This window comes from Microtus oregoni, unplaced genomic scaffold (genome assembly GCF_018167655.1).
Source record: "Microtus oregoni isolate MIOR12 unplaced genomic scaffold, Mior012 000067F_000, whole genome shotgun sequence".
NCBI lineage: Eukaryota > Metazoa > Chordata > Mammalia > Rodentia > Cricetidae > Microtus > Microtus oregoni.
Window position 1 is genome coordinate 2970413 of NW_024543953.1, and position 14575 is coordinate 2984987.

At 37.6% G+C, this 14575-nt stretch overlaps 1 protein-coding gene across 6 annotated transcripts in view; it reads left to right on the forward strand.

The window, feature by feature from the left end:
* Positions 1-14575, forward strand: part of Mamld1 (mastermind like domain containing 1) — a 129150-nt gene that overhangs the window by 19495 nt on the left and 95080 nt on the right. For 2 of the 6 annotated variants that reach the window (XM_041640997.1, XM_041640999.1), the window contains one exon: positions 2130-2284. The exons of the other annotated variants lie outside the window; for them this stretch is intronic. The gene's annotated coding sequence lies outside the window, so the exon portion shown is untranslated. The remainder of the gene's footprint in view (positions 1-2129; positions 2285-14575) is intronic. 6 annotated transcript variants of the gene reach the window in all.

Here is a 14575-nt window from a genome sequence, read left to right on the forward strand (position 1 = left end):
TTTTAATTTATGAGGAATATTCATATTTTTCCCATAATGACTGCACCAGTTTTCATTCTTACTAATTATGATCAGGGATTTTTTTCTTCATATTCCCTCCAATATTAAAAAAATAGCCATGTAACAGGTGAAGTAATAGCTCATTGTGATTCTGACTTGCATTCCCCTGATGCTATTGAACAACATTATATATGCCTGTTGGTTATTTATGTGTCTTTGGGAAAATGTATGAATTGTTTCCTATTTTGTATACAGTGAAAAGAAAGGACATTCTTTTTCATGTGGCTATCTAGTTGTCCCCACACTTTTAATCAAAATAGTATTGTTTACACATTGTGTTGTCTTGGTGTATCTTGTTAAAAGATGCACCTGGGTAGGGACATAGCTCACTGGGGAGTGCTTAGTTGTCATGCACAAGACCTAGCTTCAATCCCCAGTACCAAAAAAGCAAAATCAATTGACTGTAATCATAATATTTACTTCTTGACTCTCGAGTAATTTACTTATGCATTGATCTTTATGCCAGTATTATATTATGATTTTTAGTTTTAGTGTTCCAGTGTTTGGTGTTAGGATATGTGTATTATTTTTTTGTGAGCTGGTTTTTAAGTTCACAGTGAAGAAGATATTTTATTAATTTCTTTGGAGTTTTTATATAGATAATCATGTTGCCTGTAGATAAGGGTAGATTTATTTCATACTTTCTGACCTATGTGCCTTATATTCCATTATTTTGCCTTATAATACACCAGCTAGAACTGCAAGTGGTTTTATTGAGTAGTAGTTATGACTGCAGACATCTTGCCTTGTTAATGTTCTTAGCATGAAATCAGTCAATCTTTTATCATAAAATATGTTTGTAGGGACTTGTAGACACTTGTTACAAAGTCCATTTTCATTCCTATTAGTCTCAGAATTTTCAAAATTAATGGTTATTGAATTTGTCAAATGATTTTCTGTGCTCAGTAACATGATCACATGATTTTTCTTTTTTTAACCTGCTTATATTGTAGATAATATGAATTAATTTCCAAATGGTGGACTATACTTATAATCTGTGATAAACCATACTAGGCAATGGTGTATTATTATTTCATACATCCCTAAGTTTGATTTGCTAGCATTTGTTGATTTTTTAAAAATTAAGTGCATAAAAGATATTGATTTATAATTTTCTTTTTCTACAGTATGTTCATCTACTTTTGGCATCAGCATTGTAAAATGAGTTGGAAGATATTCCCAACATTTTTTTTAAAAAAAAAAATGTTTTTCCCGGCAGTAGTGAGCATGCCTTTAATTCCAGCACTCAGGAGGCAGAAGCAGGCAGATCTCTGAATTTGAGGCCAGCCTGGTCTACAGAGTGAGTTCCATGATATCTAGGACTATTTCACAGAGAAACCCTGTCTCGAAAAAAAAAAAGGAAGGAAAAAAGGAAGGAAGGAAGGAAGGAAGGAAGGAAGGAAGGAAGGAAGGAAGGAAGGAAGGGGGAGGAGAGAGACAGACACAGAGAGAAAGACAGAGAGAGGAGGAAGGAAAGGAAGGAGGAAGGGGGAAGGGAAGAAGTGTTTTATGGGTATGTGTGTGTACTTAAGTATTTTTATATGCACCATGTACATGCAGGACCCCACAGAGGTCAGAATAGGAAGTCAGATCCCTTGGAACTGTAATTACAGACAGTTGTGAGCCAGCATATGGATGTGGGAATTAAACCAGGGACTTTGCAAGAGCAGTAAACACTATTAACCACCGATTAAACTCTCCAGCCCCTCAGCCCCTCTGGTAATTTCTTTCTGGTAATGATTGTGTAAAAGTAGTACTAATTTTCCAATAAATATCTGGTACAATACTCCAAACCATCTAGGTCCGGAGGGTTTTTTTTTTTTATTGTTTTTACCTATAAATTTATTTGCTCAAGATTCAGATTGCTTACTAATATTGTCTTATTTATAGTTACTTATTTCTACTTATTTATATATTTATTTGTGTGTATTGCGTCTGCATGTGTGTGTGTAAGTGCAGTTATATGCATGCACAGCGCCGGTATGGAGATCAGAGGATAGTGTTTGGGAGTCAGTTCTCACTTTCTTCCTTATTCAGACAAGGTCTCTGCTCTTGTTTCTGCTGTGCAGGTACTCCAGGCTAGCTGGCCTGTGAGCTTCTAGCTGATTGTCCTGTCTTCATCTCCCATCACGCCATAGGGGTGCTGGGATTACAGATGTACACAGATGCATCTGGCTTTTTAGATGGGTTTTAAAGATTGAATTCAAGTCACCAGGCTTGTGTGGTAAGTATTTTACCCACTGACCCATCTCCCTGGCACTAGTTAATTCTTTAAGGACTTACACATATATATTCACAAAGCATTTCAAGATGTAGTTTCCTTTTTTTTCTGTCTTGAGTTCTCACGTGATGTTAATACCTAATTTCATAAAAATTGACTGTGAAATGTTTCATCCTGTTCTATTTTCCAGAAGAAAATGTATTGGGTTATTAGTTCTTTATTGTCGAATTCTCCAATTAAACCTTTTAGGTGTGAAGACTTTGGGAGGTGTTTCTCATGTATGAATTACATTTCTTTAAAAATTATAGAGATATTGAAGTGATCTGTTTTGGTAATTTTTTGCATGAAAGGAAATGGTCCATTTCATCTTAAGTTTTCAAATTTATATATGTAAAGTTTTGAATAATATTCCCTTATCCTGTGGTCTCTGTAAGGTCTGTAAATGATATTCTTTGTACTTCTGATATTGGCAATTCACTCTTACTAGAAGTCAGTTTTATTGTTCTTTCCAGAAAATTAGCATTTAAAAGAGAATTTCATACATGCATGTAATGTGTTTAGATCAAATCCACTTCTATATTCTTCTCTGTCCTTCCACCACTTTCTCCTTGCAATTTTACATGTTCTTTTTCAAATTCACTAAGTTCACTTGGTGCTTCCCGTGTGTACAAGGTTGTGAAACCATCTACTGGCAACTCGGTAGCCTCTCAGGGTCTGCATGCCAGAATAAAATTGACTGTCCCTTCCATGGCAGCCGTCAGTTGTCAATTGCCTCTCAGCTAGAGCTATGGCATTGTCCTCCAGTGCATACTAGGGTTCTGACGAGTTTGCTCTTGTGCAGGTCTTACACGTGCATTCATGTATGTGACTTTCCTGACATGTCCAGAAAATAATCTCCCTTCAGATATCTATTAGTTCTGGATCTTAACTCTTTCTGGTCTCTCTTCTAAAATGATCCTTGAGCCTTTGGATGATTAATATAATATAATATAATATAATATAATATAATATAATATAATATAATATAATATGTAGATACCCATTTAAAGTTGAAGTGTCTTATTTTCTGCACATTCAACAATTGTGGTTCTCTGTGTTAATCACTATATACTACTACTACTACAAAACCTTCCCTGAAAAGTGTTGAGAGCTATTAATTTGTAGGTATAAAGATAAGAACTGAGGAGATAGTTTAATACTGTGTCCACTTAATAGAATAATGCTAGTAGCCTTTCCCCTAGGGTCTATGACTTAGTCAGTTAACAGTATCAGATATGGGTAAGACTATTGATTATGAAAAACAAACAGTAGGGGTGAAGCTTCCAGTAACGATGAAGCTCATTTTTCAATCTTTCCCTCTATTGTTTCATTTTGAAGGGGTGAGAGACAGAAGGATGAGACAGAGTCTCATGCACCTCACACAAGGCCAATGATAACGTTTATCTCCCTAGCTCTGCCCTACAAATGTGTGCTACTACACCCACTTATATGTGGTACTGAGAATGAAACAGAACTTGCTGCATGCTAGGTGCTCTTTCAACTGAACTATGTTCCCATGTCCAGTTCCATTGATTCTTATTCTATCTTTATTATCCCTTATCTTCTGTTTCTTTGGATTTATTTTGTACTGCTTATTACAGGATAAGCTTAAATTGCTTAAATCAAGTATTAATTTGAAAGTGTTTTTCTTTCCTGATATATGCATTAGTACCACACATCTACCCTTCAATGCAGCTTTAACTATATGCCACATATTTTTAAAAGTTGTGTGTTCATTTTTTATTAACTTTAGTTTAGTACACTTAGAAGTAGATTGTTTAAGTTCCAAATATTAAGAGACATTTAAAAATGTTTGCTTATTATTGATTTTCAGTTTGATTAGAGGGCATTGTGATAAGAGAACACACATTGTGTAATTTCATTCCAAGCAACTGTCTGAGATGTGTTTCAGGGATCCAGATGTGGTCTATCTTGATGTGTTTCTGTGGAGCCCATGAATCAAACATGTATCTTTTAGAGGGCAGATTGTCCTGTGCCATCTAGATACCTTTAGTTGATCAAGTATTGTTGATGTCCTCATCTCTAATTCTGCCTGCTGATTTGAACTTTTGCTGAAAATTATGGTGCTAAAGAGTCAACTACAACTGTGGATTTTTAGTTTTTGCTTCATGTCATCCGAATACCTGCGGGCTGGGCATAGTGGGGCAGCACACCTGTAACCCCGGCACTTATAGAGTTTAGGCAGGTGATTGTGGGTTTGAGGCTAACCTGGAGTACTTAGGCCTATCGGACTAAAATAAAAACAAATAAAACCTAAATAAAATAGAAATACTTCCTGTTATTTCAGGTGTACATACTTATGGTTATTGTGTCTTCTCCAACATTTTCCTTTTCTCTGGCCTTTTAGTTATATTAATAGTAATGCTGCTGCTTTTGTAAAATTAATATTTGCATGGTACATTTGCTTTACTTTGACTTTCAACTTACTTATACTTTGTATTTAGAATATCTTGCTATGAAACATACCTGTTATTTAAATAATTTGTTAATTTCAACATTTTAATTGATGTGTTTAAACCATATAAATGCAAGATAATTGTTTAAGAGTGATAATTTATTGTTTGTTTATTCTTTGCTTTCTATAGACTTTCTTTTCCCCCATCTTGTTCTCTCTCCTGTCATTCTTATGGTTCACTTAAACATATTTTAGGATTCTATGTACATTTATATTTCATTTTTATTAGCTAACTGTATAATTATCTTGGTGATCATTGTAATATACATAAAAAATTTATCATAGCCTACCATTGATATTTTATCAAATTTACTAAAATATAGAAATTTTACTTGCATTCAGGTTATGTCACCTTTCTTACTTTGTATCAATTGTCTTTTCAATTTCCTGTGTTCACACTAAGTATCAGAAGAAATGGTGTCAGAGGTTTCTCTTCATTCATTGGATATGATGTATGAAACTCATGAGAAAGAATAGTTCATTATATTATCACTATTTTCACCTGTCCTAAATTTCTTCTGTCCTTTGTGAAGTTTCTGACATTCTTTTTTTTATCATTTCCTCTCTGTTTAGAGAACTTCCTTTGGGCATTATGTAACGATGGGATCATTAGCAGCAATATCTCTTCGTTTTCCTTCATCTGAGAATATCTTCATTTCCCCTTCATTACTGAAGGATATTTTTTGCCAGATGTATAATTTGAGGTTGACAGTTCTTTTCTTTCAGCACTTGAAAAATGTTGTGCTACTTCCTCCTGCTCTGTGGTTCCCAAAGAAAAGCACCTTGTCATTTGAATTGGTGTGCCTTCGGAAGTAATGTGCTACTTCGCCCAGTTGTTCTCAAGAGTTTGGGCATGCTTTTTAGTTTCCAGAAGTTTGATTCTAAGTACTCTTGGTTTGAATTTATGTTTGAGATTCTCTTTTATACTTAGATCTGTATTCTTATTGTTTTCCAAAGTTTTCAAATTTTACTACTATTTTTTAACTTATAGTTTGCTTTCCCCTATCCTTATGGACTTTGGGTGACCCAGATATTGGATCTTTTGTTACTGTTTCCATAGGTTCCTAAGCCCTTACTTCTTCCTCCTCTTCCTATACTTCTTCTTCCTCTTTTGCTTCTACTTCTTTTACTAGTTTTTCTTTTCATAGGTAACTTACCCTCAGGAAGTTGCTCAGAATGGATAGATTCTATGAATATTTATTACTACTGTCTTCTTTCATCTCAACTCTGTTGGCCCATCCAGTGGGGTTACCTATCCTTTATCAGTCTATTTTCATGTGTTCAATTTTCATTTTGTTCTTTTTTTGTAACTTCAGATGCTTTGCTGAAATTTTTCTATTTTACTAACCTTCAATGTACTGGTAACTTCTTGTTGACCATTTTAAAGATGAAAGTTTTCAAATTCTCATCAAATAATGCTAACACACAAAATCACTTTCATGTTAAGACCCATTGATCATTGTTACTCATTCATATTGTGGGTCTTTTTCAATTCTTGGGATAATTATTTTTTACACATATTCTGAACATTTTTAAATTATAGGTTTTTGCATGGTACTCAGTCTTCTGTTTAACAACCAGTAGCCATGGTAAGATGTAATATGAGGACATCCCATTCCATTTCTTGAAGGATCATACTAAGACCATTTTGGTAAAAATCAAACCCTGACTGATACAACCTTCTTGTGATGGTTCCTTGAAGAAAGGGGAGCAATGGCTTTCCTTTATACCTTTGACTGAGATTCAAGCTCATCTCACCTCTAGACCCGACCAGGGGGAGGGAAGTAGAGGTGTGATGGTGGAGAAGCTATTCCTCACTGGTATTTCACAGCACTGTGGGGTCAGTAGAAAATGGAATGCTGTTACTACCCTGATGGAGGAATGGGCATGTATGGACTCCTGATCTCTCAGAACAGAATCAGAATGTTGCTATCTTGATGGAGGAAGGTCATTGGCTAATAAAGGAACTGCCCTGGCCCATTTTATTGGTTAGAGGATAGGTGGGAGGAGTAAACAGAACAAAATGCTGGGAGGAAGAGGAAGTGAGCTCAGAGACTCCACAGCTCTGCTCTCAGGAGCAGACGCCTGAGAGAGACGCCATGCCCCGCTCCGGGCATGAAGCTCCGACCCAGGATGGACTAGGCTAGAATCTTCCCGGTAAGACCAGTTCTCACAGATTATTAGAGATGGGTTGATCGGGATGTGAGAATTAGCCAGTAAGGGCTAGGGCTAAAGGGCCAAGCAGTGATTAAATGAATACAATTTGTGTGTTGTTATTTCGGGGCATAAGCTAGCCATGTGGGCGGCCGGGTGTGGGGGATGCAGCCCTGCCGCCCCCTATTACTACACTATCTACTTTCACGGAGCTAGAGGGTTGGGAAGGTGGAATTTCTACTTTCTATTAAGTAGGCCATCTTTTCCAAGGCGCTTCTGACTATAAGGAAAGGGTTTTCTTAAATCATTTTAAAAAACTATTTTAGATCAATTAAAATTAAATTGATAGCATGATAAAGTTCTCAAATATCATTTGCTCCATCCCCGACCTGCATAGCCTCCATCCACCATTATCCATATTCTCCTTCAGAATAAAGACACATGATTATCCACAGTTCACTTAAAATCCATAGTTTAAATTATGGTTAACTCTTGACATTGTGCATTCTGGAGTTTGAACAAATGAATAGTAATTATCCACTATACTGGAACCACACACAGCCTTTCCACTGTCGTAAAATTCTTTGTAGTCCACTTTCCCCACCTTCACCTGAAAGCACTGCCCCTTTACCATCTCTATAGTTGTAGCTTTTCTACATGCGGTAGGCTTGGATACAGACGTTATCCTTTCCAGATGGACTTCTCTTGCTCAGTAGTTTACTTTTAAGATTTTTCTGAGGTTTTTTTTTTTCTTTTATAGTTTGGTAGCACAATTCTGTTTAACAATGAAAGATACTCTGTTGCTTGGGTTTGCCTCTTTATTTATCCATTAACCCTCTGAGATACATCTTAATTGCTTACAACAATCATGAATAAAGCTGCTATAAACATCCATGTACAAATTTCTATGCAGACCTGAGCTTTTCTTTGAGTAAATAACTACCAAGGATCTTTCCTGGTGGATCATCTGGTAAGAGGATGCTTGGGTTTGGAAAACACAACCAATTTTCTTTCAAAAGTGGACAGCCATATCATTTTGCATTCTCACACAACAATGCAGGAGTATTGCTGTTGTCCCATATCCTTTCCAGTATTGGATATCATCAGTGTCACAGATTTGTGGGAACAATAGGAATACACAGGAAATTAATGTCTGTCTTGCTTTCTCGAGCCCAGGACCCTATGGTGTTTATAGATTGATTTCTCCAGGAATTGCTATTTATTTATTTATTTATTTATTTATTTATTTATTTATTTATTTATTTATTTCAGGTTTAGCTTGCGCTTCTATTTTCTGATTTCCTAATATAAGGACTTAGCATATAAATTTTGTACATTTCTTCTTGTCTACTAAATATTTCGTTTTATCATCTGCAATCTGTCAATGCTTCTTGTTATTTTATGTCTTGTTTTTGTATTTTTTTAATTTTTGTCTTTCTTTTAATTCTTGATTGTTTGAGAATTTCATGAATTCATGTAATGTGTTTTGATCAAATCTACTGCCCATTCCCTCCACTCTCATTCCTTCTCTACCCTTTTACATCTCTCTCTCTCTTATCATGTGCTCTTTTTTTGCCCACCCAATCCACTTAGGGCTGTCTATATTTTCTTGGGTGAAGGACCATCTATTGGAGGATAGTTAATCTGACATAAAAATGATCAATTATTTTAGCCATTTGTAAGTGCACAGTTCAGTATTGTTAAGTATATTCATATTGCTATGCAATAAGACCAAATTTGATTTTATTTGTAAGAGAAAGGGCCTAGGACAAATGTGGTCACTCAATCTTGATTGGAATGAGAAGTTTCCACTAGCATGTTCTCTTGGCTATTCTTACATTTTTCCATGGGTATTTTAATATGACATCAAACAGTTCAAGAAATACATGAAAGTAGAAATGAATTGTTATGAAATAGGAAGGAAATAAGAGAATGGAAGGGGGCATAAAGATGATATTTGAGAGCATGAATATGATGAAGGTAAGTTGAATGCATGTATGATGATCATGCTATCAAACCCATTACCTTTTACAAATAATATGTTAATAAAACCTTGTTAGTATTCCTATTATAACTTAAACCATTCTCAAATGTGGATTTCCAGCTTATCATTTGAAAACTGAGGCCAAATTTGAGGTCTCCATTCTGCTTACTCACTTATATAGACCTCTGTCACTTTCATCTCAATGTGTAGGGAGCTTAGTTTTTGCTCTGGCAACTCCAACCTTTTTGTAATCAGAACACACACCAGCTACTGCACAATTATTTATGACTCATTTCTGTACTTTCCATTCAGCCACTAATTAGTCACACTGTGCTAAAAATTTTCGAGTATCTAAAAGCCTTGGACATGGAATCATCAGCTCAGGTAGAGCTGATCTCATTTCCGATGCCTTTTTTCTCCATTCAGTGTCCCCATTAAGGACTTCCCAGACACAAAAAGCACTCTCTTAGAAGACAGGCCATTTTATCTCTAGCCATCTCTAGGTTATCAACCAAGCCAACCTTTCTAAAGTTGCTACCTTACTGGCCCCATATTTCTTGCTTTCGGTTCAATCTGTTGCTCCAGCTTACAGTGTTTTTTTTTCCCTCTGTCTTTATGGAATTCTGGTGGGATTTTCACATGGCATGGCCTGTCAGTGGCTCTGCCAGGTTCCAGCACACAAAAACAGAAGACCAAGTTTCCTTAACGACCAGAAAATTTTCTAATGATGGCCTCTCCATATATACCACCTCATCCCCACCTACTCTAAGAAAAAGAAAGAGAAGGGGAGAGGAAGAGGAGGCGAGAAGGAGCGTGGAGGGTTGAGAATACAGTTGCTTTCTAAATGCCTATAAGAACATGACTTGTAAAAAGTTCTTCTCTGCTCCTGCTCCCTCAGGACCAGGAACATGGGCTATTTCTTGAGTAGGTACGCAACAATAACATTTGCACTGGTACATTTTCAATGTGGACCCAATGATGGATATTCCTGAACATTCAACATAGTTAAAGAATAGTGATACACATATGCTGCCATGGGGACTTCTAGGTTAATGGGCATCCTAACAAATAAATATATGAGCAATAGTTATTAATACAGAACAAAGTATGTAATAATTAATGTCTCCCCCATGCACCACTAAATGACATTTTTAGTTTTCTGGGGTTACTGCTTGGAGCCTTTCAGTGTAATTATTTCTAGAAAATTCATTCCCATTATACAGTTCATTTTGACCCATTTTTGCATCTCGGATTCTGTCTTGTCTGAATCCCACTCTCTCATTTGGGCCCCACACATTTGTCATTTCTGGAAAGCTTCCTCTGACCTTCTTAGAATCAATAACTGATTGCTGACCTATTTTCCAAGGTGCTCCTTCGTCAGAAAGTTCTAAGCATAACATGCATTACTGGTGAAGCATGCCTTCTGCCTTATAGGGACTCAACATTAGTCCAGGCTTTGTTATCCTCAAATCCCTCCAACAGGGTCCAGTGTCACTTGATATTTGTTATGGCTCTTTCTCTCTCACCAGCCTACAAGCTGCTGCCCAACTCAATATAAGTTATTCTGAAGATAGATAGATAGAGGAAAGAAAGTTTCCAAATTGTGTATTATCAGTGTTAAGGAAAGGAGAGGATGGATACTCATGTCTGAGATGTAACCTGGCAAGGAGGTAATAATGGTCCTTCAGAAAAAGAGGGCACTACTTTCAAGCAACTGGGTCTTTGCTTAGGCTCTGAAGTAGTCAGTTTGGCAGCAACAAGTGTGTGTGTTGGGAGGGATTGTAACAGAAGGGCATAGCAGTGAGGGTAAAGTACGTGTAAAGGACTCTAAACTTTCCCTGAAGATAGTCAGTGATATCGGTGTTTTTGGAAGGGTTATTCAGACTTTAGGACAAATTAGAAATGAGAAAATTGAGGCAAGGGAGATCTACTGAGAGGAGGATATGTCAGAAATCCAGGAGAACATGGAGGGAGAAGATCCAGGACAGTGGACAGTGGATGTAGGCAGACGCGAGAGATGGTTTAGAGGCACAATCAACATATTGCTATTACTCCAAAAATAGCCTTGATTGATATTTCACTAGGACAGATATATATGCAAGAATCTGTGACTTTAATCCTGTTATCCGCAACTGAGGGAGTTGTCTAACTCAGAGACTTGAATGGTGTTATGTATTTAGTTGTCCCCTCCCCGCCCCCCCCCCCAAAGCTATATGGCAATCCTAATATCTAGAACCTGTGAATGATAATTTAGTGGTAAATGGAGTCCATGCATATGTAAGCCTGGCATGATGAGGTCAATAACATGATCTTTAATCTAATGTGACTAGAATCTTCAGTATTGGTGGAAGCCACCAGAATCTAGGCCAGTCATGGAGCCATAGAAGTCTTAGAGCCTCTAGAAGGAACCAGCCCTGCCAATAGGTCTTGTTTATGGCTAAAATAGCACCACAGTTACATTCTTCACTCATCTGTTATGACCACCAGAGCTAATTCCATAATTTGAGCACTGTAAATAGTGCTGCACTACACATGGATGTCAAGTGTTTGTGCGATGCCGACTTCTAGTCCTTCAGGTATGCACCCAGAAATTTTGGGGCTGGGTTATTTGTGGTTCTGTTTTAACATTAAAGGACTTTCATACTGATTCCCATACTGATTTTCATACTGATTCGCCACACCAGCACTTGGCTGTTTTCTGATGTTAGTCGTTTTGATTGGGATGAAATAGTCTCAGTGTAGTTCTAATTTCTGCATGTCCCTTGTGATTTAAGAATGTGGAGCATTTTTCAAGTGTATACTGGCTGTTTGTATTTTGTCTTTTGAGAACAGTCTATTCATTTTCTTAGCCCACTTATTGACCACTGTTTGATTTCTTTGGGTTTTTAAGTTCTTTATACATTCTAGATATTAATCGTCTATCAAATATGTACCTATCAAAGATTTTCCCCATTCTTTAAGTTGGATTTTAATTGGACTGTTTATTTTACAGCTTCGGTGGGTTACAGTTAAAGTATAGTAAGCTGCAAATATTTAAAGTATAATTTGATAGGGTTTAATATTTATACATCATCACTATTGCCAAGATAAGAAATAGATCTCTTAGCTACATAGTCACAAAAGTTTTCTCATGATTCCTAGTATTTCCTCCTTTTGGCCCATGTTCATCATTTCCAGGAAACTACTGATACATAGTTTGTATTTTCTAGGATTCTCTATATGCAACTGTAAAGTTAAGATGCCATTTCAGGCTTCCTTCATTTGGTGTAATGAGTGAGACCCATGCATGTTGTTGAATGCATCAACTACTCAATCCTTTCTATTGCTGAGTAGCATCCTATTGTACATATTCTTCCACAATTTGTTTAGCCATTCATCCTTTGATGGGTATTTGCATTGTCTCCAGTTTCCTTGCAATTATAAAATGAAATTGCCATCAAAATAGGTGTACAAGCATTCACTTTAAACTCATTTGGGTAAACACTTAGTAATAAAATGTTTGGGTCATAAGGTTTATCTTAACTTGTTGAGAAATTCCCCCAATTGCTTTTCAAAATAAGTGTATATTACATTTCAACACTGGTGTGTGGTTTTATTTTTATTTATTTTAACAATCCATGGTTTTCTAGGGAATTGGCAGAGACTTATGAATTTTCACACATACTCTTTTTCCATATTTTTATTTAAAAAATTACTTTTCATCTTACATACCAATTCCAGTTCCCCCTCCATCCCCTTCTCTCACCCTCACCTCCCTTTCTATCTCCCATCCACTCCTCAAAGGGGGTAAGGCCTTCCTTGGGGAGTCAAAAGGTCTGGGATACCAACTTGAGGCAGACCAAGCCCTCCCCAACCCTGGATCAAGACTGAGCAAGGTATCCTCTCATGGGAAATGGGCTCCGAAAAGCTAGTTCATGCATCTGGCATAGGTCCTGGTGTGATTCCCAGCCCCCACTCCCCAACACATCAAACCACATAATGGTCATATATTCTACAGCTAAGTAGACATTGGGATGAATCCAAAAATTCCCTAGGATCTGGTTCTAGAAGCTAAATTCTTTAATAAAATTTAAGGAGAGGATATTTGTAAAGGCACAGCCGGGTATGGGAAATGAGATTCATCAGGAATAAGGGACCCTCAAATGCAGTCAAATTGGTGCTCTTAAGGGAGGCATGAAAGCAGTGAGTGCTTGAAAGGGGGAGAGAAGGCCAAATGTCTAGAAGCCTTGCTATCAACTGGAAGATTGGAAGACCCTGGAAAATGAATCGGCAGTTCTGTGTATCGGTGTCTAGAGTCTGAAGTTCAACTACAGAGTCATGTTCTTTCCCAAATCTGGTAACCCATTGCAATGGAAGGGGATGTATTTGGCTTTCACCTGTAATAAGTCAGGATAGGGCAGTTGTGAGGATACTTATTTTTTCCTTAGTGCACTTCTGCATTCTACAGCCCGTTCCCCCTTTCTTATCATCCCTTAAAAGGCTCAATTATAGGAAAGTATAAAGCAGCTTGTTGGAGAATTCTTCACCCCACAGATGAAGTCCCAGGTTAGGAGTTCCTCAGGCTCTCGGGGTTGGGTTGCAAAGGTGCCTAGAGAACGCCATCATGTGGAGCCCTGAAAAACATACTCAGAAGACATCATTTTTTAGGGCCTTCTCTGCCAGATGTGTCAGTGACTTCCCCTCCTGGACTTTAGTTACCTTCCAAATCTAGAATGAGATTAAAGCTAGGCAACATCTGGGGTACCTTTTAATCCCTGACTCCAAGGATCAGAGCCTGAGGACATATTTAGGGCTTCATCCTTGCCTTCGAGTTGCAAAAAGACTTCTGGGCAGACACCAAACTTTCCATATCTGCATCCCAGAGATTATAACCAACAGCATTTAATGGAAACTGTCCTGCCCAGATGAAGAAAATGCTAAGGAAGACCACAATGAGCATAAGGCCTACACTAGCAAACTCACCATGGCTGTTCTCAACCACTCTGCTCCTGAGCAGCCATTGCTACTGTCCTCTGTGATTGCCCTGGAATGTAAAGCAATAGCAAGGGAGATGAGACTGGAAGAAAGAAAGTCTTGGATATTTATCAGTTTTACCTTTTTTGCCAAGCATATGTGCTAGGAGCCTTTGGACTCCTGCTGACAGGACCCTCGTGAGTAAGGTCAACCTCTGGATTCTCAATGCCCTGCATCTTATAGTATCCCCTTGCATTTCTTGGTGGGTAGAAGGCATGCTATCCTGGGCTCCATCATATTTAGGAGCCTCCAATCTGAGGCAAGAATGACCAGTTCGGTCTGTAGCTTCATTTCCCTAGGCTCTGAAAAAAATGAGGTATACATTTCTTGATACTCAATCCAAGAAAAGATGGGTCCCATGTTGCCTGGAAATCTACACTCTCAGTATTTTTCCATCAAGATAGTGGCATATTTGTTCTAGAATTTCTCTGGGACAAACAATCTCCAGGTTTGGGCCCTTTCATCTTGGCCTCAAATGAAGGCCTGGAGCTTCACCAAGGTAGACACTGACAGAAGAGAACAGCTATTCTAAGTATGATTCAGCCCCGACAGGCCAGAACAGTGCCCCCTTTTCCATTGAGCAGGACTCCAAGGATGGCCTACAAGAGTGGTTGAGGTCTGACTCAGC